Source organism: Schistocerca americana, chromosome 3 (assembly GCF_021461395.2).
Source record: "Schistocerca americana isolate TAMUIC-IGC-003095 chromosome 3, iqSchAmer2.1, whole genome shotgun sequence".
NCBI lineage: Eukaryota > Metazoa > Arthropoda > Insecta > Orthoptera > Acrididae > Schistocerca > Schistocerca americana.
This window is the reverse complement of record NC_060121.1, coordinates 965,073,665-965,099,913: the sequence shown is the minus strand read 5'-3', so window position 1 is coordinate 965,099,913 and position 26,249 is coordinate 965,073,665. Positions and strand designations below refer to the sequence as shown.

At 43.0% G+C, this 26,249-nt stretch overlaps 1 pseudogene; it reads left to right on the top strand.

Annotated features, from left to right (window-relative positions):
• The first annotated feature begins 1,926 nt into the window (after nucleotides 1-1,926).
• On the top strand, nucleotides 1,927-2,044 carry LOC124608049 (annotated as a pseudogene).
• The last annotated feature ends 24,205 nt before the right edge of the window (nucleotides 2,045-26,249 follow it).

Below are 26,249 nucleotides of genomic sequence, written 5' to 3'. Positions count from 1 at the left end.
TAAGTCCTATAGTACTCAGAGCCATTTGAACCATTTAGTTTCCTCACTTTTTTTTGAGTTTCGCTCCCCATTGCTGCTGGTTTCCACTTTGGTTTTTTACCTTTTCCTAAGTCACAGACCGGGCTCTAATGACCTTAGCAGTTTTGCGCCCCAAAACCATATAAAAAAAAAGTATCCTCATCATCGTATTCATTTCCGTCATCATCATCATCATTAATGTTAAAATCCTCGTCATCATCATCGTCACCGTTATCATAACTTCTATTTTAGTGGTGATCGTCTTCATCATTGTCAGCGTCTTCGTCATTTTTTCCTGTTGTAGGGCGTAAATAGCTGAGGTCATAAGCGTCCATATCGTGATTTGGTTCAAATGGCTCTGAGCACTATGGGACTCAACATCTGAGGTCATCAGTCCCCTAGAACTTAGAACTACTTAAACCTAACTAACCTAAAGACATCGCACACATCCATGCCCGAGGCAGGATTCGAACCTACGACCGCAGCGGTCGCTCTGTTCCAGACTGAAGCACCTAGAACCGCGCGGCCACAGCGGCCGGCCATATCGTGATTCGACCGAGCGAGGTGGCGCAGTGGTTAGCACACTGGACTCGCATTCGGGAGGACGGCGGATCAAACCCGCTTCCAGCCGTCCTGATTTAGGTTTTTCCTTGATCTCCTTAAGTCGCTCCAGGTAAGTGCCGAGATGGTTCTTTTGAGAGGGCACTGTCGACTTACTTCTCCATCCTTCCCTAATCCAATGTCCGTTTGGTCTCCTCCGTCGAATCAACCAACCAACGCGACTTGAACTGGGCCTTTTGCTAGATAAAGCACTTCCTGGTTACTGATGTTATTATGCTCATACCAGCCGAAATAGCGCCGAAGCGCCCGTTAAAAGGCAATGAACAGAATCTTTTTTTTTTTTTTTTCACTATCTCTTCCTCGGCCTTCCCGCACTGCTACTCGCAATGGGACTGCACTCCATCGATTGTATTCCTCCGCCGATATTTTCTAGTCCTGCTTTCGATGAATGACTTTTTTCGGTTAATGGCTATGCCTTTGGCGCTGATTGACTGCAATGGTAAATAGCGCATATTTTTGCATAAATTCGTTTCCGAAAAATACTGCATTCCAAAGTGCTACTCCACCTATTATCACAATACTTAGCTATTTACCATACCTTCAGAGAAATGGCTTTCATTATTCCTTCATGCCTTGTTTTGTCTTTTCCTCTGCAGCCTTTCAGTCAATTACTGAACTTCACTTCTGCAGTGTAAACCTTCCAACATTTGAGGATCATCTAAAACAGGAATACCACAGACCAAGTAATACTGAAAACGCATATGAACATGACAATAATCGGTAAAGACAGACACCTCCTCCCTTTCCAAGAAAATTTCCAAATACACAATGGCTTAACACAAAATAAACAATTGCTCAGTGACCAAATAAATATTGGAAACCAGACATTACATCAAAAACAAGTCACATGGAAAAGAAAACAGTCTTTTCCATCATTCACTCTCTCCAATCTAACCCCCGCCCCCTCCCCCCCTGCTTACTACGCACTTACGTCTATTAATCTTTACTTCTGCCTCCCATCTATCACCCAATCATCTCCCTCTCCATCAGCACGAAAATGAACTCCATCACTATTCCTTCATTACTCTTACACCGTATATAAATTTGTAACAACCCAATTAAATAGAATAACACACATATAATTAACAACAAAAAAGTGTAAATCGAAGACAAGCTCTTTGGCTGTGTTGACAACACTACAAAACACAAAACATACTTATAAATCGAAAAATAAACAGTAAACAATGGTGTGCGAGAAAGTGTGCTGTATAAAAGCAAAAACAACAAACAGTTCTCCAAAGCAACGAAAAATTAGACTACAAATATGAATGTCTAATCAGAGTAGACGGCAACGGCCTTGCCGCAGTGGATACGCCGGTTCCCTTGAGATCACCGAAGTTAAGCGCTGTCGGGCGTGGTTGGCACTTGGATGGGTGACCATCGAGGCCGCCATGCGCTGTTGCCATTTTTCGGGGTGCACTCAGCCTCGTGATGCCAATTGAGGAGCTACTCGACCGAATAGTAGCGGCTTCGGTCAAGAAAACTATCATAACGACCGGGAGAGCTGTGTGCTGTCCACACGCCCCTCCTACCTGCATCCTCCACTGAGGATGACACGGCGGTCGGATGGTGCCGGTAGGCCGCTCGTTGCCTGGAGACGGAGTGCTAACGGAAGTAGACACTAAAGAAGTGGTAGGAGACGGCATTTCATTTGTAACGACGCAACGAAAGTACCCTCAGGAACTGTAAAAAATCTACGGATAAATGGCCGCGCAAATGAAGAATTCAAATTACGCATGCATTGTAATACTGAACATGTTTTTTCTTTCATTTCATTTATTTCGACATTTAGGTTCCACATTTCTTCACTTATCAAAATGTTCACACGGATGGAGTTCTGGTTTTTATGAAAAATGTGTTGCAGTAGTAAACAGTTTTCTTTCTACCACCTTTTACCTTCCTGTTACTCAAACCTCTTACTGCTACTCTTTTCACTGAAGTAAACGAGTGCGGCTGCTTTGATAGTTTCTCCTCCCCATCGATAGTAGATGTGCTTCCCTCCTTACTTCCGTTTGTGTTCCATGCATTTCCAACAAGAGCTTTCGGTAATGCCGCTCTGTATCTCTTGAAGTTCCAATTGAGCTTCTGCTTGGAAGCACCATCCAGATTGTACAGAATGAAGCCACTGACTGCTCTTACTATTTTGTTATTGGTGTCAGCGCTCAAATACTCGTTTCACCCACACTTTCATGTAGTATATCCAATATTACTTTAGGATTATCTTGTAAATTCGCCATTAATGTTTTTATAGTTTCGAGTACCGCCTTCGGAATGAACTGGAAACGTGAAACAAAACTATAGCGGTATGCTTTCGACATATGAATTTTCTCGTAATTATATCGGTTGCCGATAGATAGCGGAACACTTCAGGGTAAGACACACGGTGGTGCCAGTCTCGACACACGATTTATAGCGGAATAAAGTTGGTGTCGGGCGGTGTCAGATTTGCGAGTCTATTGCGATATTTATGCGGTCGGAGCTGCCCGCCGGTCGAGCGCTAAGGTTTAATATTCCTTACAGTTCTGGAGTAGTCCAATGCCTTTATAATATTTCATTTAATATGCTTCTTATCGTCCAGCATACATGGTGACAGATCTTAATTTTCTTATTTATGTCTTTCTTTTCCTAGATTGTAGAAATGAGACAGCCTTGCTATGACTATGTGGTGACATAGTCTTTACCGGGTTGTGCCTAAAAGGGCCATTGGTTTTTGTTGTTGACATCTTCTGATTGTAGTCCTTGTTTAAACCGCATATCGCCATTTGTATTTTGTCTTCACTGTCCTGTACAATTACCTTGTCGTCGGCAAAACCATCGTAATGTATTTTAAGAAGGTATTGCCTCACAGCTCGTAAATATTTCAAGAACATCATAATTTACCGCCAAGAGTTGCTGATAAAATGTCTTTACTGGACAACAAATTTTGGTCTACAGGCCAGGTTCGTAAACTTTTAAATTATAGTAAGAAATAAAATTAATAATAAAGTACATGAATTCGTCTGAATTAACAAATAAAAATATATTAATTGCATTACTGTTTGACAAAAGTGGCGATTTTACGGGTTTATTATTGGATGCCATTGACATCACCGCCTAGAATGACATTGTAAATTGTTTATGAACTTCAAGATAGTCTGTGGACCGAAGCTTTCGTTCAATAAAGATATTTTATCAGCAGCTCTTGGCGGTAAATCATGACGTCCTTCAAAACGCAGGTGTTTAGAAATTGATCTGTCCCAGGTCTTATATCTTGAGTTCGTCGATGTAGATGTTGAACAGTATTGGTGACATACTACAGAACTCCTTACTCACTGATTTATTTCTGTTTTTCGTGTTTTTCTTTAGCAGTAACTATTCTTATTTTGGTGTTTTTATTCGTATATAGATCTTGGTGTATTTTTATCAGGTACTTGGGGAAACAACTTTTCTCCATTAGTGACCAGTTTTCTTTTGATACAGTCAAATGCTTTTTCACGGTCGATAACGCTAAGTGCATTTCCAAATTAAACTCTCGTCTTTTTGTACGATTCGTTTCAGAATGAAAAAAGCAACAAACACACAGTTTAGCAAAAGTGACAAAAACCAGATTACAGAGTACCTGACGGCTCAACACAAAAGTTTTGTCTCAAGTATAGATAGTGTTGAGGATCAGTGGACAAAGTTCAAAACCATCGTACAATATGCGTTAGATGAGTATGTGCCAAGCAAGATCGTGAGAGATGGAAAAGAGCCACCGTGGTACAACAACCGAGTTAGAAAACTGCTGCGGATGCAAAGGGAACTTCACAGCAAACATAAACGTAGCCAAAGCCTTGCAGACAAACAAAAATTACGCGAAGCGAAATGTAGTGTGAGGAGGGCTATGCGAGAGGCGTTCAGTGAATTCGAAAGTAAAGTTCTATGTACTGATTTGTCAGATAATCCTAAGAAATTTTGGTCTTATGTCAAAGCGGTAGGTGGATCAAAACAAAATGTCCAGACACTCTGTGACCAAAATGGTACTTAAACAGAGGATGACAGACTAAAGGCCGAAATACTAAATGTCTTTTTCGAAAGCTGTTTCACAGAGGAAGAGTGCACTGTAGTTCCTTCTCTAGATTGTCGCAGAGATGACAAAATGGTAGATATCTAGATAGCCGACAGAGGAATAGAGACACAATTAAAATCGCTCAAAAGAGGAAAGGCCGCTGGACCTGAAGGGATACCAGTTCGATTTTACACAGAGTACGCGAAGGAACTTGCCCCCCTTCTTGCAGCGGTTTACCGTAGGTCTCTAGAAGAGCGTAGCGTTCCAAAGGATTGGAAAAGGGCACAGGTTATCCCCGTTTTCAAGAAGGGACGTCGAACAGATGTGCAGAACTATAGACCTATATCTCTAACGTCGATCAGTTGTAGAATTTTGGAACACGTATTATGTTCGAGTATAATGACTTTTCTGGAGACTAGAAATCTACTCTGTAGGAATCAGCATGGGTTTCGAAAAAGACGGTCGTGTGAAACCCAGCTCGCGCTATTCGTCCACGAGACTCAGAGTGCCATTGACACGGGTTCACAGGTAGATGCCGTGTTTCTTGACTTCCGCAAGGCGTTCGATACATTTCCCCACAGTCGTTTAATGAACAAAGTAAGAGCATATGGACTATCAGACCAATTGTGTGATTGGATTGAAGAGTTCCTAGATAACAGAACGCAGCATGTCATTCTCAATGGAGAGAAGTCTTCCGAAGTAAGAGTGATTTCAGGTGTGCCGCAGGGTAGTGTCATAGGACCGTTGCTATTCACAATATACATAAATGACCTTGTGGATGACATCGGAAGTTCACTGAGGTTTTTTGCAGATGATGCTGTGGTGTATCGAGAGGTTGTAACAATGGAAAATTGTACTGAAATGCAGGAGGATCTGCAGCGAATTGACGCATGGTGCAGGGAATGGCAATTGAATCTCAATGTAGACAAGTGTAACGTGCTGCGAATACATAGGAAGATAGATCCCTTATCATTTAGCTACAAAATAGCAGGTCAGCAACTGGAAGCAGTTAATTCCATAAATTATCTGGAACTACGCATTAGGAGTGATTTAAAATGGAATGATCATATAAAGTCGATCGTCGGTAAAGCAGATGCCAGACTGAGATTCATTGGAAGAATCCTAAGGAAATGCAATCCGAAAACAAAGGAAGTACGTTACAGTACACTTGTTCGCCCAGTGCTTGAATGCTGCTCAGCAGTGTGGGATCCGTACCAGATAGGGTTGATAGAAGAGATAGAGAAGATCCAACGGAGAGCAGCGCGCTTCGATACAGGATCATTTAGTATTCGCGAAAGCGTTACGGAGATGATAGATAAACTCCAGTGGAAGACTCTGCGGGAGAGATGCTCAGTAGCTCGTACGGGCTTTTGTTAAAGTTTCGAGAAAATACCTTCACCGAAGAGTCAAGCAGTATATTGCTCCCTCCTACGTATATCTCGCGAAGGGACCATGAGGTTAAAATCAGAGAGATTAGAGCCCACACGGAAGCATACCGACAATCCTTCTTTCCACGAACAATGCGCGACTGGAATAGAAGGGAGAACCGATAGTGGTACTCAGGGTACCCTCCGCCACACATCGTCAGGTGGCTTGCGGAGTATGGATGTAGATGTAGATGTAGAAAGGAAAGATTAACAATTACAATGACCACCCTGTTTTTTAAGAGAAGTTAAGTGCTGGTGTCAACAGTCGCAAATTGAACCACCTTCTCCGTATTTCTACGACGATTAAAGAGTACCACACATTTTACAATCTGTGCTGTATCTGCCTAAAGCCCCGTGTAGCTCGAATGACAAACACACATTAAAGTGTAAGGGGCTGAAAAACTGATGTTGGGATAGAAAGTGTGGCCGCGTCAGTAATGCGTTACAGTGAAAGCAAAGAGATGCGGGATCGTCGCTTAACACCTGACGACGGCTGAAAAACAAAGTGCTCAATCTGTAGTTTAGTTAAATCTCTTCGCCAAGAGATGGACGAGAGGAAGCCACCCAAGCCATAGGGAGGGGTTTTATGTCCTAGTTTGTTCTCACGGGGAAGCGACCAGACTTAGTGTCAGAGAGATAGAATGTTCTTACGTTTAGCAACCCTAGATCGTCTGAGGTTAAAGAATACCTGGAAGATCTGGGTAGCAGAGTTACAGCCTTGGTAGCAACATCAGCAACCATCGTCATCCTCGTCATAATCAACATCATCAACTGGAGAGGCTAGTTTCTGTTAACCATTTTCATAGATCTCACCCTTGACAGCTCATCTCATTGATATCTTCTTGCTTTTGTTGCATTCATCTTCGAAATATATTCATCAGTCCGAATTTTGCGTTGGTGCAGCTTTCCGTTACTCATTCTTATACAGGTCTATGCTATCTGTACCCTACATCTATTTGAATTTCCATACTGTATACACTACAATTTTGTCAGACACAGAAATGATATTGGAAGAGTATTTGAACGAAATGAATAAAGTTTTGTAAAGATACTACAAGGTTAGCAGCAACAAAAGTAAAACAAGAATAACTGAATGTAGTCGAACTAAATCATATGATGCTGAGTGAAATAGATTAGGAAATGAGACACTAAAGGTAGTAGATAAGGTCTGCTATTTGGGCAGCAGAATAACTAATATAACCGAAGCAGAGAGGATGTAAAATGTAGACTGACATTAACAAAAAGAGAAGATTTTTCAGAAAGTATTTGTCTACATCGTAGAGAATGTAGCGCTTATGAAATGTGATGCTACAGAAGAATGCTGAACATTAGGTGAATAAATCGAGTAACTAATTATGAGGTACTGATTCAAACTGGGAAAAAAAGACGCTTATACGATAACTAGACTAAAACAAGGGACTGGTCGATACAAGTAAGGAGGCATCCTCAAGGAATCACAATTTGGTATTGGAGGGAAGTGTGGGAAGTAAAATAAGTAGAAGAGACGAAGACGTGAATGTAGTAACTATGTTCAAATGACTGTAGGTTGCTATAGTTATGCAGTCATGAAGAGGCTTGTGCAGGAAACAGGGGCAAGAAATCATTTTTCGGACTGAATACCTCAACAGCCACTGCTACTACTGAATACAAATCTTAGTCTCACTCTAATTAATATTCGGCCAGGCACCGTTTCGAATAACTTTTTCTGTGTGATTAAGTATGAAATGCAAGCGTAAATGCTCCGAATAATTAGACTAAAATAGCTGCTAAATAACAAAGCCTCACTGATTCACTGTAGAACGGTAATAAATATATGGGAGCAAATTATTTAATAGGCGGGCACTTGCTAGCATGACTTGAGCTGAAAAATGCGTCTTGTGCGTAACATATTAGGATGTGTTCCCACCTGCCCATTGGTTTGTAATTTTCTAATCTGCCACGTGATTTACAAAGTCGCTATTGGATGCAAGGTGGCTGACTTCGCTTACGTATAATGACAACTTATCGTCCCTTAACGGCAAGACACGAGGTATCGCAGGTACGCAGAATGTATGCAGAAGTACGGTTGGGTATATCGTAAGACGATTTGAGACGAAGGATTGCATATTATTTATCCTTCAAAAAAATGTAGCCAAGAAAGCCAAAACGGTTATCAGAAGCATAGGACACAGCGAAAGATTAACAAGCAAAAATCTATTCTTGGACAGACTGAACCAAGCAAAAGACTCCTGTTTACAACGTACAACGTTTTACAAAGGGTGAGAGTCATGGAATGATCCTTTATATGCTGAGAAGAGCGAAGTCAAAGTTTTGCAACGAATGTAATAACTGCAGAGTGATGAAAGCCAAATGGACGAGATGTGGGTTAGATATTTGCAACCTAGTATAAAACATGACGGGGGAAAGTTTGGCTGTATTTTAGAAAGAGAGTACTTCAATTGGCAACACGTTAAACAAGGAGAGATAGCTCACCATTCCGCTGAAAAATTTGTGTAGGAGCACTGAAAAATTGGGGATGAGATCTACTTTCAGATTAATTAATCATGCCATTATCTCGTTAATGACATGAATAATTAAGACAGTATCTCAGTTGCCTCCATATACACATAAGGGGAACGTAGAAGGTTCAGGAAAATTGCGACTAACTCAATAGAAGAGCTGAGAAAGACCGTGAAGAAAGAGTGAGGACTGTTTTAGTAAGATACAAAAGTGTTTGAAAGCAAGCATAAAATAGAAGGGATATCTTAAGAAGTACTTTGTTCCAATGCTATTCCTTTATTCAAGAACAATTATGTTCTGACTGAATATTAAAGATGCTATATCGATCAGAAGTATTATTCAAACAAAAATATTGCATTAATATAATGAAGAAATTATATTCCACAGTGTACACTTCATTAAGAGAACACCTTTTTCATTTAGTGAAATTTCGTTTGTTTTCGAATGTATATGCGAAAATAAAACACATACTATCAGGAATAGTGAAATGGCCGAATAGTAATGACAGGCTCAACAATTTTGTAACTCACCATGCTTCTGTCGATTAAGAATTTACTCCTTAATGGCTAAGGATGTGTCCTATCAATCTATCCACTCGTTCAGCAAAGCCGTTTTTCCCCCTTTTCATTTGATACCTCTTTACTAGTACAACTAAAAACGCAAAAAATTGTATATGTTCTAACCTATTTATTTATTTTGTTGATAAGTTTTGGGCTTAAAAGACCGTCAGGCAGTAACAGATTATCTTCATCAGACAAGGTTCAAATAGTGAACCTCACTGAAAATGATGTTACAATCAAGAGTCAGGCACGAACATAGGGTAAATGTCATCTTTGACAGTGCAGTGTGGTACAATTAAAGTTTTAAACAATAAATAAGTATAAAGGAAACAAACCAGAAAACTTCTAACACAAAAACTCTAAATAACATTGTCCATTAAGAATTTAAACGAACAAGCCCAATAAAATAGAGATAGTATGTGACAAAAGTACTAAAGAACAGCTTGAAGAGAGCATAACATATAGAAGGTGGCACAGAAACATAATAAAAGATAGTTTTGACGCTTGTAACAACGGAACGTATGAAATTCATAGATAGTCACAATAAAATAAATAAATATAGGAAAAATCAAGGAATAGAACGGAATAGACTGTATGGAAAGCAGTGGAAAATAGTGAAGCTTAAGTGGGTCGTATTTTTACTATTGAAAATTCACTGGGCTGCGATGTTCTTCACTTAGTAGGAAATCCTATAGTTATAGGATTTCAACATTTGGATTTTATTGGGATTGCCTGTGGACCTCATAGATGCTGTGAAAACCAAAACAGTCTCTGATGGGAAGTATTCGTTTTACTCAACTGCCAGTTTCGATGTTGAGAATGACCTAAGAAAGCATGTGCATATTTACGACAATTCAGTGTCCTTGAAGTTAACAATAAGACAAATAAAACTCATAGCCATGATTTGCATCGACACGTGCTATAAAAACATGATAGCATTGTATTTAAACTCTCGTGGCCGTATTTAGATCACTGTGATTACAGCTGCAGTACAAACAGGGTTGGGTTTTGCTCACAATGTGACGTCGACCGTAAGTACTGTTTACAATGGTGTGTTACAGAGCCAGAGATTTTATGTTTAACATTCTACATGAAATAAAGCAGGATAATCTAAAATGTAATTAAAAAGAGCTAGAGCTCAAACACTGGTCCACAGTAAAATATCAGTTAAAATTAAACATGTTAGCTCTCAAACAGGTGGCTGCGTCAAACCTAGAAAAAAGCACAAACACCAAAGTCCACATTATACAGGGAAACTTTTAGCAAAAAACGCTATTTTTACTGAATAAAGTTTTCGGCTGCTAACCCGTTTAAGCGTGATAGTTACCAGTATTGCAAATGACATTTAACAAATTCACAACAACCTGAAATTTACGATAAAGCGTGCACAGAAGAGCACGAATATTCACGGCGGTGTCGCGGGAAGAGAGTGACAAGAAAACTTTATAATCATTAGTCGTTAGCATCGGAGTCTGCCTTTACCGGGTGGGGAATGCTGGACTAAACGAAGACGCTAAAAATAGAGTTGCGTAGTGACTGAAAATCGGATAACGTTAGAAAGAGTGGAAGGGCCGTTGCTCTACACTACACCAGGTTAATACATGTTTGGACAGGACTCAAGTAAAATTTGCACCACTTTACAAAAACGGAAAGAAACTTCTCTGACTTCTACCGGTATACATGAACACTCAATTCGTCACACATCCACACTCAACGAAGCACAAAAGCTGAGAGGTTGTGTAAGCAGGCTGTTTATGTTTTTATGTTGGTAACGCGACGTAGCGCTCAGTATGAAAATCATTGACTGTGCTGAGTTCAGTCTGTGGCTGGTTGGTCTCGTTGTTGAAATATTCGCGGCAATTGGATGTGAACAGCACGTAGCGCTGGGTAGTTGGAGGTGAGCTGGCAGCAGTGGTGGATGTGGTGAGAGAAATGCCAGAATTTTGAGAGGTCACTATAAGCGGACGATCTGGACGTGTTCCCGCCAGAAAAAGGAAATTTGTAAAGGTGGATGTCTTGATATATATATATATATATATATATATATATATATATATATATATATATATATATATATATGACTTTTGAACATTATTAAGGTAAGTACATTGTTTGTTCTCTATCAAAATCTTTCATTTGCTAACTGTGCCTAACAGTAGTTAGTGCCTTCAGTAGTTAGAATCTTTTATTTAGCTGGCAGTATTGGAGCTGGCTGTATTTCAGTAGTTCGAGGAACGAAGATTTTTGTGAGGTAAGTGATTCATGAAAGGTATAGGTTAATGTTAGTCAGGGCCATTATTTTGTAGGGATAATTGGAAGTCAGATTGCGTTGCGCTAAAAATATTGTTTGTCAGTTTAGTGATGATCACAATACGTAAAGAGAAAATTCTTTGAGTACGTTGAGTTTTGCTCAGCTGTTTTAAAATCAAATAACGTAGAAGTTTACCAGCACAGCCATTCACAATTTTTCTAAGGGGACGTTTCAGTTGGTTCAAATGTTTCAAATGGTTCTGAGCACTATAGGACTTAACGTCTGACGTTATCAGTCCCCTAGACTTAGAACTACTTCAAACTAACTAATCTATGGACGTCACACACATCCATGCCCGAGGCAGGACTCGAACCTGCGACCGTAGCAGCCGCATGGTGCTGGACTAAAGTCCGTAGAACCCCTCGGCCACAGCGGCCGTCCTGAGAGATTGGTCATGTGAATAACAAATAAACTAATTCATGACTACGAATTCTCTCTCCAAACGCAAAATGAAAAGCATAATAAAAGATAGCAGAAAACTGTAGTGCTAGACTGATTATAAAGCAATCACAATATAGTTGAAGTTCGATAATTGCCACGTAAAAACTGGGCACCAAGATAAATTAACGCTGTAGAACATACACAGTTTTGTGATTTTCTTTTATTACTATGAAGTTGTTCTATTAAGAAGCGACGGAGAAATCAGCTTATTAGTCACTCGATGTACCCATCTAATCTTCTTCGTGTTTATGTAGCATGACATTTGAGAAACGTCTGTTCTCTTCGTATCTGTACTGCTAAACTTCTACGTTTCACTTATACACATGGCTACAATCCAAACAAATACAAAAACAATCAATACAAAATGCAATCATTTTCACGGATAATCTTTGATCAGATAGTACAATTTCATGCACCCTGGCCAAGTTGACATCCGTCCGTACGGCTGATGGTCGTCCATTGCGGTCTTCATCTTCAGCATTCGTTCTACCTTCCTAAACATTTTATGCCAACGAAAAACATGAGCACTTGACATAACCTCCTCTCCAAAAGCTTTCTGAAGGTTACCGAGCTGTAGTCGCGTTTTCACACAATTTAACGCAAAAAGAAATGGCATAACTTTGCGCAATATTATGCGGTTCCACAAACACAAACACGTTTTAACTTATTACAGCACAACTCACGACTGAGCAGTTGCATCGATGTGCCGCTTGGACCAGAAGCAGCTTATAGACCAAGGTCAAATATGTTGTGCCTACGCAAGCCTGCAGGGTTTGCCACATCTTGCAAAGAATATGAGTCTCATTACTTTATTGTCGCACCTCGTACTTCCACAATGCTTTCTAACGCCCAAAATCATATTTCTACATTACGATAGCGTTAAATAATGAATGCTACAATCTTTTTTCTCCTCGGCCAATTTAGGCTGAAAAAATGAGCAATTTGTTGTTGCCATCATGGGATATGGCCACTTCAGCCCTTACAGTTTCGTACGTAGCCTTCAAAATGGCGTGTGTGACGGGGGTGCGCTCCTAACAGAGAGGTGTCATTGAGTTTCTTTTGGCGGAAAATCAGGCCGTCTCAAATATTCATGTTGTTGTTGTTGTTGAGGTCTTCAATCCTGAGACTGGTTTGATGCAGCTCTCCATGCTACTCTATCCTGTGCAAGCTTCTTCATCTCCCAGTACCTACTGCAACCTACATCCTTCTGAATCTGCTTAGTGTATTCATCTCTTGGTCTCCCTCAACGATTTTTACCCTCCACGCTGCCCTCCAATGCTAAATTTGTGATCCCTTGATGCCTCAAAACATGTCCTACCAACCTATCCCTTCTTCTAGTCAAGTTGTGCCACAAACTTCCCTTCTCCCCAATCCTATTCAACACCTCCTCATTAGTTATGTGATCTACCCATCTAATCTTCAGCATTCTACTGTAGCACCACATTTCGAAAGCTTCTATTCTCTTCTTGTCCAAACTAGTTATCGTTCATGTTTCACTCCCATACATGGCCACACTCCATACAAATACTTTCAGAAACACTTAAGTCTATACTCGACGTTAACAAATTTCTCTTCTTCAGAAACGATTTCCTTGCCATTGCCAGTCTACATTTTATATCCTCTCTACTTCGACCATCATCTGTTATTTTACTTCCTAAATAGCAAAACTCCTTTACTACTTTAAGTGTCTCATTTCCTAATCCAATTCCCTCAGCATCACCCGATTTAATTTGACTACATTCCATTATCCTCGTTTTGCTTTTGTTGATGTTCATCTTATATCCTCCTCTCAAGACACTGTCCATTCCGTTCAACTGCTCTTCCAAGTCCTTTGCTGTCTCTGACAGAATTACAATGTCATCGGCGAACCTCAAAGTTTTTACTTCTTCTCCATGAATTTTAATACCTACTCCGAATTTTTCTTTTGCTTCCTTTACTGCTTGCTCAATATACAGATTGAATAACATCGGGGAGAGGCTACAACCCTGTCTCACTCCTTTCCCAACCACTGCTTCCCTTTCATGCCCCTCGACTCTTATAACTGCCATCTGGTTTCTGTACAAATTGTAAATAGCCTTTCGCTCCCTGTATTTTACCCCTACCACCTTCAGAATCTGAAAGAGAGTATTCCAGTTAACATTGTCAAAACTTTCTCTAAGTCTACAAATGCTAGAAACGTAGGTTTGCCTTTCCTTAACCTTTCTTCTGAGATAAGTCGTAAGGTTAGTATTGCCAACATTTCTGCGGAATACAAACTGATATTCCCCGTGGTCCGCTTCTACCAGTTTTTCCATTCGTCTGTAAAGAATTCGCGTTAGTATTTTGCAGCTGTGACTTATTAAACTGATAGTTCGGTAATTTTCACATCTGTTAACACCAGCTTTCTTTGGGATTGGAATTATTATATTCTTCTTGAAGTCTGAGGGTATTTCGCCTGTTTCATACATCTTGCTCACCAGATGGTAGAGTTTTGTCATGACTGGCTCTCCCAAGGCCATCAGTAGTTCTAATGGAATGATGTCTACTCCCAGGGCCTTGTTTCGACTCAGGCCTTTCAGTGCTCTGTCAATCACTTCACGCAGTACCTTATCTCCCATTTCGTCTTCATCTACATCCTCTTCCGTTTCCATAATATTGTCCTCATGCACATCGCCCTTGTATAAACCCTCTATATACTCCTTCCACCTTTCTGCCTTCCCTTCTTTGCTTAGAACTGGGTTTCCATCTGAGTTCTTGATATTCATACAAGTGGTTCTCTTCTCTCCAAAGGTCTCTTTAATTTTCGTGTAGGTAGTATCTATCTTACCGATAGTGAGACAAGCCTCTACATCCTTACATTTGTTTTCTAGACATCCCTGCTTAGCCATTTTGCAGTTCCTGTCGATCTCATTTTTGAGACGTTTGTATTCCTTTTTGCCTGCTTCATTTACTGCATTTTTTTATTTTCCCCTTTCATCAATTAAATTCAATATTTCGTCTGTTATCCAAGGATTTCTATTAGCCCTCGTCTTTTTACCTACTTGATCCTCTGCTGCCTTCACTACTTCATCCCTCAGAGCTACCTATTCTTCCTCTACTGTATTTCTTTCCCCCATTCCTGTCAATTGTTCCCTTATGCTCTCCTTGAAACTCTCTACAACCGCTGGTTCTTTCAGTTTATCCAGGCCCCAACTCCTTAAATTCCCCCCTTTTTACAGTTTCTTCAGTTTTAATCTACAGTTCATAACCAATAGATTATGGTCAGAATCCACATCTGCCCCTGGAAATGTCTTACAATTTAAAACCCGGTTCCTAAATCTCAGTATACCATTATATAATCTATCTGATACCTTTTAGTTATCTCCAGGATTCTTCCAGGTATACAACCTTCTTTTATGATTCTTGAACCAAGTTTAGCTATGATTAAGTCATGCTCTGTGCAAAATTCTACAAGGCGGCTTAGCCGCTTGCATAATTTCCACGGAGATCTGTCAGTGAACAAAAGTATGTTGAGTCGCTGGGCGAGGCGTCTGCTACCATCAAAACAAGGACGCACAAACCTGTCCAATCTCCTACCTGCCAGCCGGCAGCACACAGATGTAACTCCTGGAGCGTTGGAAAGTGCGGACACCCTCATTCTGGATGAATGACAGATCACAATCGAACACCTCGCTGCACAGTGGGTCAGGTGTGTGGCTGTTGGGTTCCTTGCACCCTAAAAGAAGACTTCCATCTGTTTGGCCGAATCAGTGGCAGGTCACAATCGAACACCTCACTCACAACTGGTCGTTTCTGTTGGTAGTGCTAACACACTCGTCCACTGTTGGGGTACACACAGGTGTATGGCTGCTGGGTTCGTTGCCCCCTAAAAGCAGACTTCCATCTGCTTGGCCCAATGACTGACAGGTTTTACAATCGAACACCTCGCTTCACAACTGGTCGTTTCTGTTGGTAGTGCTCACACAATCGTCCACCTTTGGGGTACGTACAGGAGTGTGGCTGCAGGGTTCCTTTGCCCCTAAAAGAATACTTCCATCTGTATGGCCCAATGACTTACAGATCACAATCGAACACCTCGCTTCACAACTGGTCGTTTCTGTAGGTAGTGCTGGCACACTCGTCCACCATTGGGGTACATACAGGTGTGCGGCTGCTGGGTTCCTTGCTCCCTAAAAGAATACTTCCATCAGTATGGCCCAATGACTGACAGGTCACAATTGAATACCTTGCTTCACAACTGGTCGTTTCTGTTGGTAGTGCTGACACAATCGTCCACCGTTGGGGTACGTACAGGTGTGTGGCTGCTGGGTTCGTTGCCCCTAAAAGAATACTTCCATCTGTATGGCCCAATGACTTACACAGATCACAATCGAACACCTCGCTTCACAACTGGTCGTCTCTGTTGGTAGTGCTGGCACACTCGTCCACCATTGGGGTACATACAGGTGTGTGGCTGCTGGGTTCCTTGCCCCCTAAAAGAATACTTCCATCTGTATGGCCCAATGACTTACAGATCACAATCGAACACCTCGCTTCACAACTGGTCGTTTCTGTTGGTAGTGCTGGCCCACTCGTCCACCATTGGGGTACATATAGGTGTGTGGCAGCTGGGTTCGTTGCCCCCTAAAAGAAGACTTCCATCTGTTTGGCTCAATGACTGACAATCGAATATCTCACTTCACAACTGGTAGTTTCTGTTGTTCCTGCTGGCACACTCGTCCACCGTTGGGATACATACAGGTGTATGGTTTTTGGGTTTATTGCCCCCTAAAAGAAGCCTTCCATCTGCTTGGCCCAATGACTGACAGATCACAATCGAACACCTCGCTTCACAACTGGTCGTTTCTGTTGGTAGTGCTGACACACTCGTCCACTGTTGGGGTACATACAGGTGTGTGGCTGCTGGGTTCGTTGCCCCCTAAAAGAAGACTTCCATCTGTGTGGCTCAATGACTGACAGGTTACACAATCGAATATCTCGCTTCACAACTGGTAGTTTCTGTTGTTCCTGCTGGCACACTCGACCACCGTTGGGATACATACAGGTGTGTGGCTGCTGGGTTCCTTGCCCCCTAAAAGAATACTTCCATCTGTACGGCCCAATGACTTACAGATCACAATCGAACACCTCGCTTCACAACTGGTCGTTTCTGTTGGTAGTGCTAACACACTCGTCCACTGTTGGGGTACATACAGGTGTATGGCTTCTGGGTTCGTTGCCGCCTAACAGAAGACTTCCATCTGCTTGGCCCAATGGCTGACAGGTTACACAATCGAACACCTCGCTTCACAACTTGTCGTTTCTGTAGGTAGTGCTGGCACACTCGTCCACCATTGGGGTACATACAGGGGTGTGGCTGCTGGGTTCATTGCCCCCTAAAAGAATACTTCCATCAGTATGGCCCAATGACTGACAGGTCACAATCGAATACCTCGCTTCACAACTGGTCGTTTCTGTAGGTAGTGCTGACACACTCGTCCACTGTTGGGGTATGTACAGGTGTGTGGCTGCTGGGTTCGTTGCCCCCTAAAAGAAGACTTCCATCTGTTTGGCTCAATGACTGAGAGGTTACACAATCGAATATCTCGCTTCACAACTGGTCATTTCTATTGGTAGTGCTGACACAATCGTCCACATTTGGGGTACGTACAGGTGTGTGGCTGCTGCGTTCCTTGCCCCCTAAAAGAAGACTTCCATCTGTTTGGCCCAATGACTGACAGGTTACAATCTTACACCTCGCTTCACAACTGGTCGTTTCTATTGGTAGTGCTGACACACTCGTCCACTGTTGGGGTACATACAGGTGTATGGCTGCTGGGTTCGTTGCCCCTTAAAAGAAGACTTGTATCTGCTTGGCCCAATGACTGACAGATCACAATCGAACAATTCGCTTCACAACTGGTCGTTTCTGTTGGTAGTGCTGGCACACTCGTCCACCTCTGGAGTACGTACAGGTGTGTAACTGCTGGGTTCGTTGCCCCCTAAAAGAAAACTTCCATCTGTTTGGCTCAATGACTGACAGGTTACACAATCGAATATCTCGCTTCACAACTGGTAGTTTCTGTTGTTAGTGCTGGCACACTCGTTACCGTTGGGATACATACAGGTGTATGGTTGCTGGGTTCGTTGAACCCTAAAAGAAGACTTCCATCCGCTTGGCCCAATGACTAACAGGTCACAATCGAATACCTCGCTTCACAACTGGTCGTTTCTGTTGGTAGTGCTGACACACTCGTCCACCTTTGGGGTACGTACAGATGTGTGGCTGCTGGGTTCGTTGCTCCCTAAAAGAATACATCCATCTGCTTGGCCCAATGATTGACAGGTCACAATCGAATACCTCGCTTCAGAAATGGTCGTTTCTATTGGTAGTGTTGACACAATCGTCCACCTTTGTGGTACGTACAGGTGTGTGGCTATTGGGTTCCTTGACCCCTAAATGAATACTTCCATCTGTATGGCCCAATGATTTACAGATCACCATCGAACACCTCGCTTCACAACTGGTCGTTTCTGTTGTTAGTGCTGACACACTCGTCCACCATTGGGGTACAGACAGGTGTGTGGCTGCTGGGTTCGTGTCCCCCTAAAAGGTGACTTCCATCTGTTTGCCCCAATGACTGACAGGTCACAATCGAATACCTCTCTTCACAAATGGTCGTTTCTGTTGGTAGTGCTGACACAATCGTCCACCTTTGGGGTACGTACAGGTGTGTGGCTGCTGGGTTCCTTCCCCCTAAAAGAATACTTCCATCTGTATGGCCCAATGATTTACAGATCACAATCGAACACCTCGCTTCACAACTGGTCGTTTCCGTTGGTAGTGCTGACACACTCGTTCACTGTTGGGGTACATACAGGTGTATGGCTGCTGGGTTCGTTGCCCCCTAAAAGAAGACTTCCATCTGTTTGGCCCAATGACTGACAGGTCACAATCGAATACCTCGCTTCACAACTGGTAATTTCTTTTGGTAGTGCTGACACAATCGTCCACCTTTGGGGTACGTACAGGTGTGTTGCTGCTGGGTTCGTTGCCCCCTAAAAAAATACTTCCATCTGTGTGGCCCAATGATTTATAGATCACAATCGAACACCTCGCTTCACAACGGGTCATTTCTATTGGTACTGCTGACACAATCGTCTACTGTTGGGAAACATACAGGTGTATGGCTGCTGGATTCGTTGCCCCCTAAAAGAAGACTTGCATCTGCTTGGCCTAATGACTGACAGATCACAATCGAACAACTCGTTTCACAACTGGTCGTTTCTGTTGGTAGTGCTGACACAATCATCCACCTTTGGGTTACATACAGGTGTGTGGCTGCTGGGTTCGTTGCCCCCTTAAAGAAGACTTCCATCTGTTTGGCTCAATGACTGACAGGTTACACAATCGAATATCTCGCTTCACAACGGGTCATTTCTATTGGTAGTGCTGACACAATCGTCCACATTTGGGGTACGTACAGGTGTGTGGCTGCTGTGTTCGTTGCCCCCTAAAAGAAGACTTCCATCTGTTTGGCCCAATGACTGACAGGTTACAGTCTTACACCACGCTTCACAACTGGTCGTTTCTATTGGTAGTGCTGACACACTCGTCCACTGTTGGGGTACATACAGGTGTATGGCTGCTGGGTTCGTTGCCCCTTAAAAGAAGACTTATATCTGCTTGGCCCAATGACTGACAGATCACAATCGAACAATTCGCTTCACAACTGGTCGTTTCTGTTGGTAGTTCTGGCACACTCGTCCACCTCTGGGGTACGTACAGGTGTGTGGCTGCTGGGTTCGTTGCCCCCCAAAAGAAGACTTCCATCTGTTTGGCTCAATGACTGACAGGTTACACAATCGAATATCTCGCTTCACAACTGTTGGTTTCTGTTGTTAGTGCTGGCACACTCGTCCACCGTTGGGATACATACAGGTGTATGGTTGCTGGGTTCGTTGAACCCTAAAAGAAGACTTCCATCTGCTTGGCCCAATGACTAACAGGTCACAATCGATTACCTCGCTTCACAACTGGTCGTTTCTGTTGGTAGTGCTGACACACTCGTCCACCATTGGGGTACGTACAGGTGTGTGGCTGCTGGGTTCGTTGCCCCCTAAAAGGAGACTTCCATCTGTTTGGCCCAATGACTGGTCACAATCGAACACCTCGCTTCACAACTTGTCGTTTCTGTTGGTAGTGCTGGCACACTCGTCCACCGTTGGGATACATACAGGTGTATGGGTGCTGGGTTTGTTGCCCCCTAAAAGGAGACTTCCATCTGTTTGGCCCAATGACTGACAGGTCACAATCGAACACCTCGCTTAACAACTGGTCGTTTCTGTTGGTAGTGCCGACACACTCGTCTACTGTTGGGATACATATAGGTGTTTTGCTGCTGGGTTCCTTGCCCCTCAAAGAAGACTTCCATCTGTTTGGTCCAATGATAAGGATACACTCCGTGGGAGGCAGTATGCTGATGGTAGGGATGTTATTTCTGCAGCAAGAGATTGGGTCCGACGTCGACCAGTAGAGTGGTACCGTGTGGGCGTACAGGCCTTCTCAGTAAGGTGGCGTAAGGCTGTGGCATTGAACGGAGGTTCCAGAAAAGAAATGTGTTACATTACTTATTGAACACCACTAGTACTTCGATAAGGTACAAGCGGGACGGATGAGACGGGGTGGACAGACGCCACACTTCCAAGAAATTCGTCAGCAGACATTGTTGTACGCGCGGCGCTCATTGTTGTTGTAACCGCTTTGAGGTCAGTTTACTCCCAAGTTTTTGTACTTCAGGAGCGTAAAATAAGAAAATGGCTCTGAGCACTATGGGACTCAACTTCTCAGGTCATTAGTCCCCTAGAACTTAGAACTAGTTAAACCTAACTAACCTAAGGACATCACACACATCCATGCCCGAGGCAGGATTCGAACCTGCGGCCGTAGCGGCCTCGCCGTTCCAGACTGCAGCGCCTAGAACCGCACGGCCACTTCGGCCGGCGAGCATAAAATAGAGGAGAAATTTAAGAAAATAGCATTTCGAGACGAGAGTAAGTCAAGGAAATTTTTCACGGTTCCTTTTTAATAGAATGTACTAGCAGATACGCGACTGGCAGCTTATAACTGTATTTAGGTTGTGCTGTAGAAACGTTGTATGTTATGTCGTTCGAATAATGGCTTCCGATAACATCTTTGGTGAAAATAGGCGTGCGGCATCTGTCCCTAAGAAAACGGACAGATGACGCACCATAACTGTGGGACACGTGCCACAATGCTTGCAATGCTAATGGGAGTACATACGTTTTTGTTTTACAGAAAAATGCTGAGAAAACGCTTTAGCACAACAGACAGGGGGAATGGACTGCAGAAGATATATTAGAGGCAGTGAAACTAGTCGAAGATGAAGCTTATGCTAAGGAAAGCAGCTCGAATGAAACTTATACCAGAACGAACATTAAGGAGAAGTTCTGTTACGCACAATTCCAAGAAAGCAGGTTGTGGACCATCATCACACTTGGGTGAAGATGCAGAAAGGAAATTAGTTGCCCATATAAAGAAACTGCAGTCATGTGACTTTGCTCCCAAACCGTCAGACATCAGGCAAGTAGCTTTCAATTTAGCTGATCAGATGGAACTGAAAAACAAATTCAACAAGGAAAAGAAGCTTGCAGGGAAAGGTTGGTTTCTGTCATTTTTAGAACGCAATGAGGGCTTAAGCATCAGAAAAGCGCAAGGGCTTTCTGTAGCCAGAGCGATTAGAATGAACAGAGACGAAGTCAATTCTTAGTTTTATCTGTTAACACAAAGGCTGACCGAAAATGGGGTTTTGGATAAACCAGGGAGTATCTACAACGTAGACGAAACTTGTCTACAGTTAAACAACGAGCATGGGAAGGTTGATGCGGCAAAATGAAGCAGAGATGTCCATGTCATTACTTCTGTTACTGCATTTAAAAAGGAGCGAATCAAAAAACAAGACGCTGAAGACAACATGCCTCCAGGGTCAGTTGTTGTTATCTGGAGAGAATCCGCATAATTCAACAGTGATATTTTCATGGATTGATTCAAAACCCATTTCCTTCCTAGAGAGGTGTCTGGCCCTGCTGTGCTTCTGTTAGATGGTCATGCTTTTCATATGAATTGTGTCACCCTTTCGGATATAGCTGTTGTTGAAAATGAAGTGTCGATAATTTGTTTGCCTAGCCACACAACACACTTTTTACAGCCACTAGACCGATCATTTTTCATGCTGCTGAAATCCTACTTTAAAGAGGCTTGTCATTCACTGATTGTAGATAACGCAAGCAAAGATGGAAGAATTACAGGGCAGCAATTTGGAGAGTAGCTCTTCAAAGCATCGACTCGTCCTGCCACTGTCCAGATTGATGTACCCGGATTTAGAGCTACTGGAATTATCCCGCTTGACAGAGCAGTAATTCCAAACGGTGCCTTTGTTTCAGACATTAATAATACTGAACTCGCAACTACTGCAGATGTCTCTAATGATCTGACTCCAGATGAGCCATCAACATCAAGGTCTGAAACAAATGTGTTAAGATAACACCCTCCTACCTGCAAACCTTGCACAAATTTGGCTACTCGTCGACCAACCGATCAAGGCAACTGCAACTCAGAGTCACCTCATGTAGAGACTCCATCTAAATTGCTGGGAAAGATTTCACCTGTTCCTATACTGCCTCAGAGAAATCAATCCAAAAGAAAGAAATCAGCAAAAAATATAATATCCGACGATTTTATAGCAACGAAAAGAAAGAAAATCACCGAAAGAAACAAGAAAGGAAAAGCTCCTGTCCAAAAAAATGTAGCTGCTAAAAGAAATCAAATCCCCAAAACCAGAGGGAGAAAACCACGAAAGAGGCGTCTGCATGAAGACTCAGTTTCAGAAAAAGATGATGATATTTACCCACACGGTAGTTCCTCCGATGAATTAAATTTCGAAGAAAACGAATGTGTAGAGTGCCTGGAACTTTATCAAGAAACAACGTCTACCTCTGACTGGATTCAATGTGTAGGATGTTCTAGGTGGCTTCATGAATAGTGTACTCTCTATGAGAATATGTGTCGTTTGTGTGGAAGACTTAAAAATAAACTTGAAAAAAAAATCAAAGTGAATGTAATTTTCAATGTATTTTGCCACTGGCCATCTGTCTCTCCCATCTACGGCATATGAATGTTCCTTTATTATAAAGTTTTTTGTAATTCGATTGTATCTATAACAAAACACAATGTTCAAATCATCAATCTTGCCTAATTTTACTGCGATTTAAGTGTTTCTATATTGATAAAACTTAAGTTGAATGAATGTGCTACGTCTATCCCGCCTTTACCTTATACACTACTGGCCATTAAAATTGCTACACCAAGAAGAAATGCAGATGATAAACGGGTATTCATTGGACAATTATATTATGCTAGAACTGACATGTGATTACATTTTCACGCAATTTCGGTGCGTAGATCCTGAGAAATCAGTACCCAGAACAACCACCTCTGACCGTATTAACAGCCTTGATACGCCTGGCCATTGAGTCAAACAGAGCTTGGATGGCGTGTACAGGTACAGCTGCCCATGCAGCTTCAACACGATACCACAGTTCATTAAGAGTAATGACTGGCGTATTGTGACGAGCCAGTTGCTCGGCCTCCATTGACCAGACGTTTTCAATTGGTGAGAGATCTGGAGAATGTGCTGGCCAGGGTAGCAGTCGAACATTTTCTGTGTACAAGAAGGCCCGTACAGAACCTGCAACATGCGGTCGTGCATTGTCCTGCTTAAATGCAGGGTTTCTCAGGGATAGAATGAAGGGTAGAGCCACGGGTCGTAACACATCTGAAATGTAACGTCCACTGTTCAAAGTGCCGCCAGTGCGAACAGGAGGTGACCGAGACGTGTAACCAATGGCACCCCATACCATCACGCCGGGTGATACGCCAGTATGGCGATGACAAATACACGCTTCCAATGTGTGACTACTGCGATGTCGCGAAACACGGATGCGACCATCATGATGCTGGAAACAGAACCTGGATTCATCCGAAAAAATGACGTTTTGCCATTCGTGCACCCAAGTTCGTCGTTGAGTACACCATCGCAGACGCTCCTGTCTGTGATGCAGCGTCAAGGGTACCCGCAGCCATGGACTCCGAGCTAATAGTCCAAGCTGCTGCAGACGTCACCGAACTGTTCGTGCAAATGGTCGTCGTCCTGCAAACGTCCCCATCTGTTGACTCAAGGATCGAGACGTGGCTGAACGATCCGTTACAGCCATGCGGATAAGATGCCTGTCATCTCGACTGCTAGTGATACGAGGCCGTTGGGATCCAGCACTGAGTTCAGTATTACCCTCCTAAATCCACCGATTCCATATTCTGCTAACAGTCATTGGATCTCGACCAACGCGAGGAACAATGTCGCGATAGGCTACAATCCGACCTTTATCAAAGTCGGAAACGTGATGGTACGCATTTCTGCTCCTTACACGAGGCATCACAACAACGTTTCACCAGGCAACGCCGGTCAACTGCTGTTTGTATATGAGAAATCGGTTGGAAACTTTCCTCATGTCAGCACGTTGTAGGTGTCGCCACCGGCGCCAACCTTGTGTGAATGCTCTGAAAAGCTAATCATTTGCATATCGCAGCATCTTCTTACTGCTGGTTAAATCAGGCGTCTGTAGCACGTCATCTTCGTGGTGTAGCAAATTTAATGGCCAGTAGTGTAATAACATACAGGTATTCTAGACAAAATGTAGCTAAAGCTTTTCTCGTCTTGATGCCTGTGTGTTACAGCAAGGTAGTGAATGAACTGCCCATGCATGCTATTAGCATATTGAGATTAGCATCACCAGTTTCCAAATTTGTAATCTCATTCTCAAACATTTCGAAGTGAATGAGACACGAAATCTCGAACCGAGTGACGTGATATGTAAAGATCTTCTGCAGTGTTTCTGGCATTTTTCACAATCGTGTTGTAATGTATGAAACTTTCTTTATAGAATTACTCATTAAGAAATCTGTATTTTTCTCGTACGCGTAATTGCCAGAGCACTCAGCTTGTTTATAACTCAGGGGTCAGAATTACACACACAGAAGAGGAATCTTAGCTCTCTTAAGATAAGGAACTAATGGACAGAAGTGAATGAGCGATGCTTGTGAAGAACACATTTGTAAACTGCTGATGTTATATCGCAAACAACTGCGAGTCGCAGCTATGTCGTAGGCACAACCTTGAAAAACAATATACAGTCATATCTGATGTAGAAAACGTCATAATTTACCTCCAAGAACTGATACTAAATAATTCTTTAATACGACCAGTCCTCAGACATTCTTCAGATATCATAAGATATTTAAAACAGCCTACATGCCTGTACAAAAAGTAGGGCGTCCGTTAGCATCTATTATCTCATGTCCCATTCTTGTTATATAATATACACTCCTGGAAATTGAAATAAGAACACCGTGAATTCATTGTCCCAGGAAGGGGAAACTTTATTGACACATTCCTGGGGTCAGATACATCACAGAACCACAGGCACATAGACACAGGCAACAGAGCATGCACAATGTCGGCACTAGTACAGTGTATATCCACCTTTCGCAGCAATGCAGGCTGCTATTCTCCCATGGAGACGATCGTAGAGATGCTGGATGTAGTCCTGTGGAACGGCTTGCCATGCCATTTCCACCTGGCGCCTCAGTTGGACCAGCGTTCGTGCTGGACGTGCAGACCGCGTGAGACGACGCTTCATCCAGTCCCAAACATGCTCAATGGGGGACAGATCCGGAGATCTTGCTGGCCAGGGTAGTTGACTTACACCTTCTAGAGCACGTTGGGTGGCACGGGATACATGCGGACGTGCATTGTCCTGTTGGAACAGCAAGTTCCCTTGCCGGTCTAGGAATAGTAGAACGATGGGTTCGATGACGGTTTGGATGTACCGTGAACTATTCAGTGTCCCCTCGACGATCACCAGTGGTGTACGGCCAGTGTAGGAGATCGCTCCCCACACCATGATGCCGGGTGTTGGCCCTGTGTGCCTCGGTCGTATGCAGTCCTGATTGTGGCGCTCACCTGCACGGCGCCAAACACGCATACGACCATCATTGGCACCAAGGCAGAAGCGACTCTCATCGCTGAAGACGACACGTCTCCATTCGTCCCTCCATTCACGCCTGTCGCGACACCACTGGAGGCGGGCTGCACGATGTTGGGGCGTGAGCGGAAGACGGCCTAACGGTGTGCGGGACCGTAGCCCAGCTTCATGGAGACGGTTGCGAATGGTCCTCGCCGATACCCCAGGAGCAACAGTGTCCCTAATTTGCTGGGAAGAGGCGGTGCGGTCCCCTACGGCACTGCGTA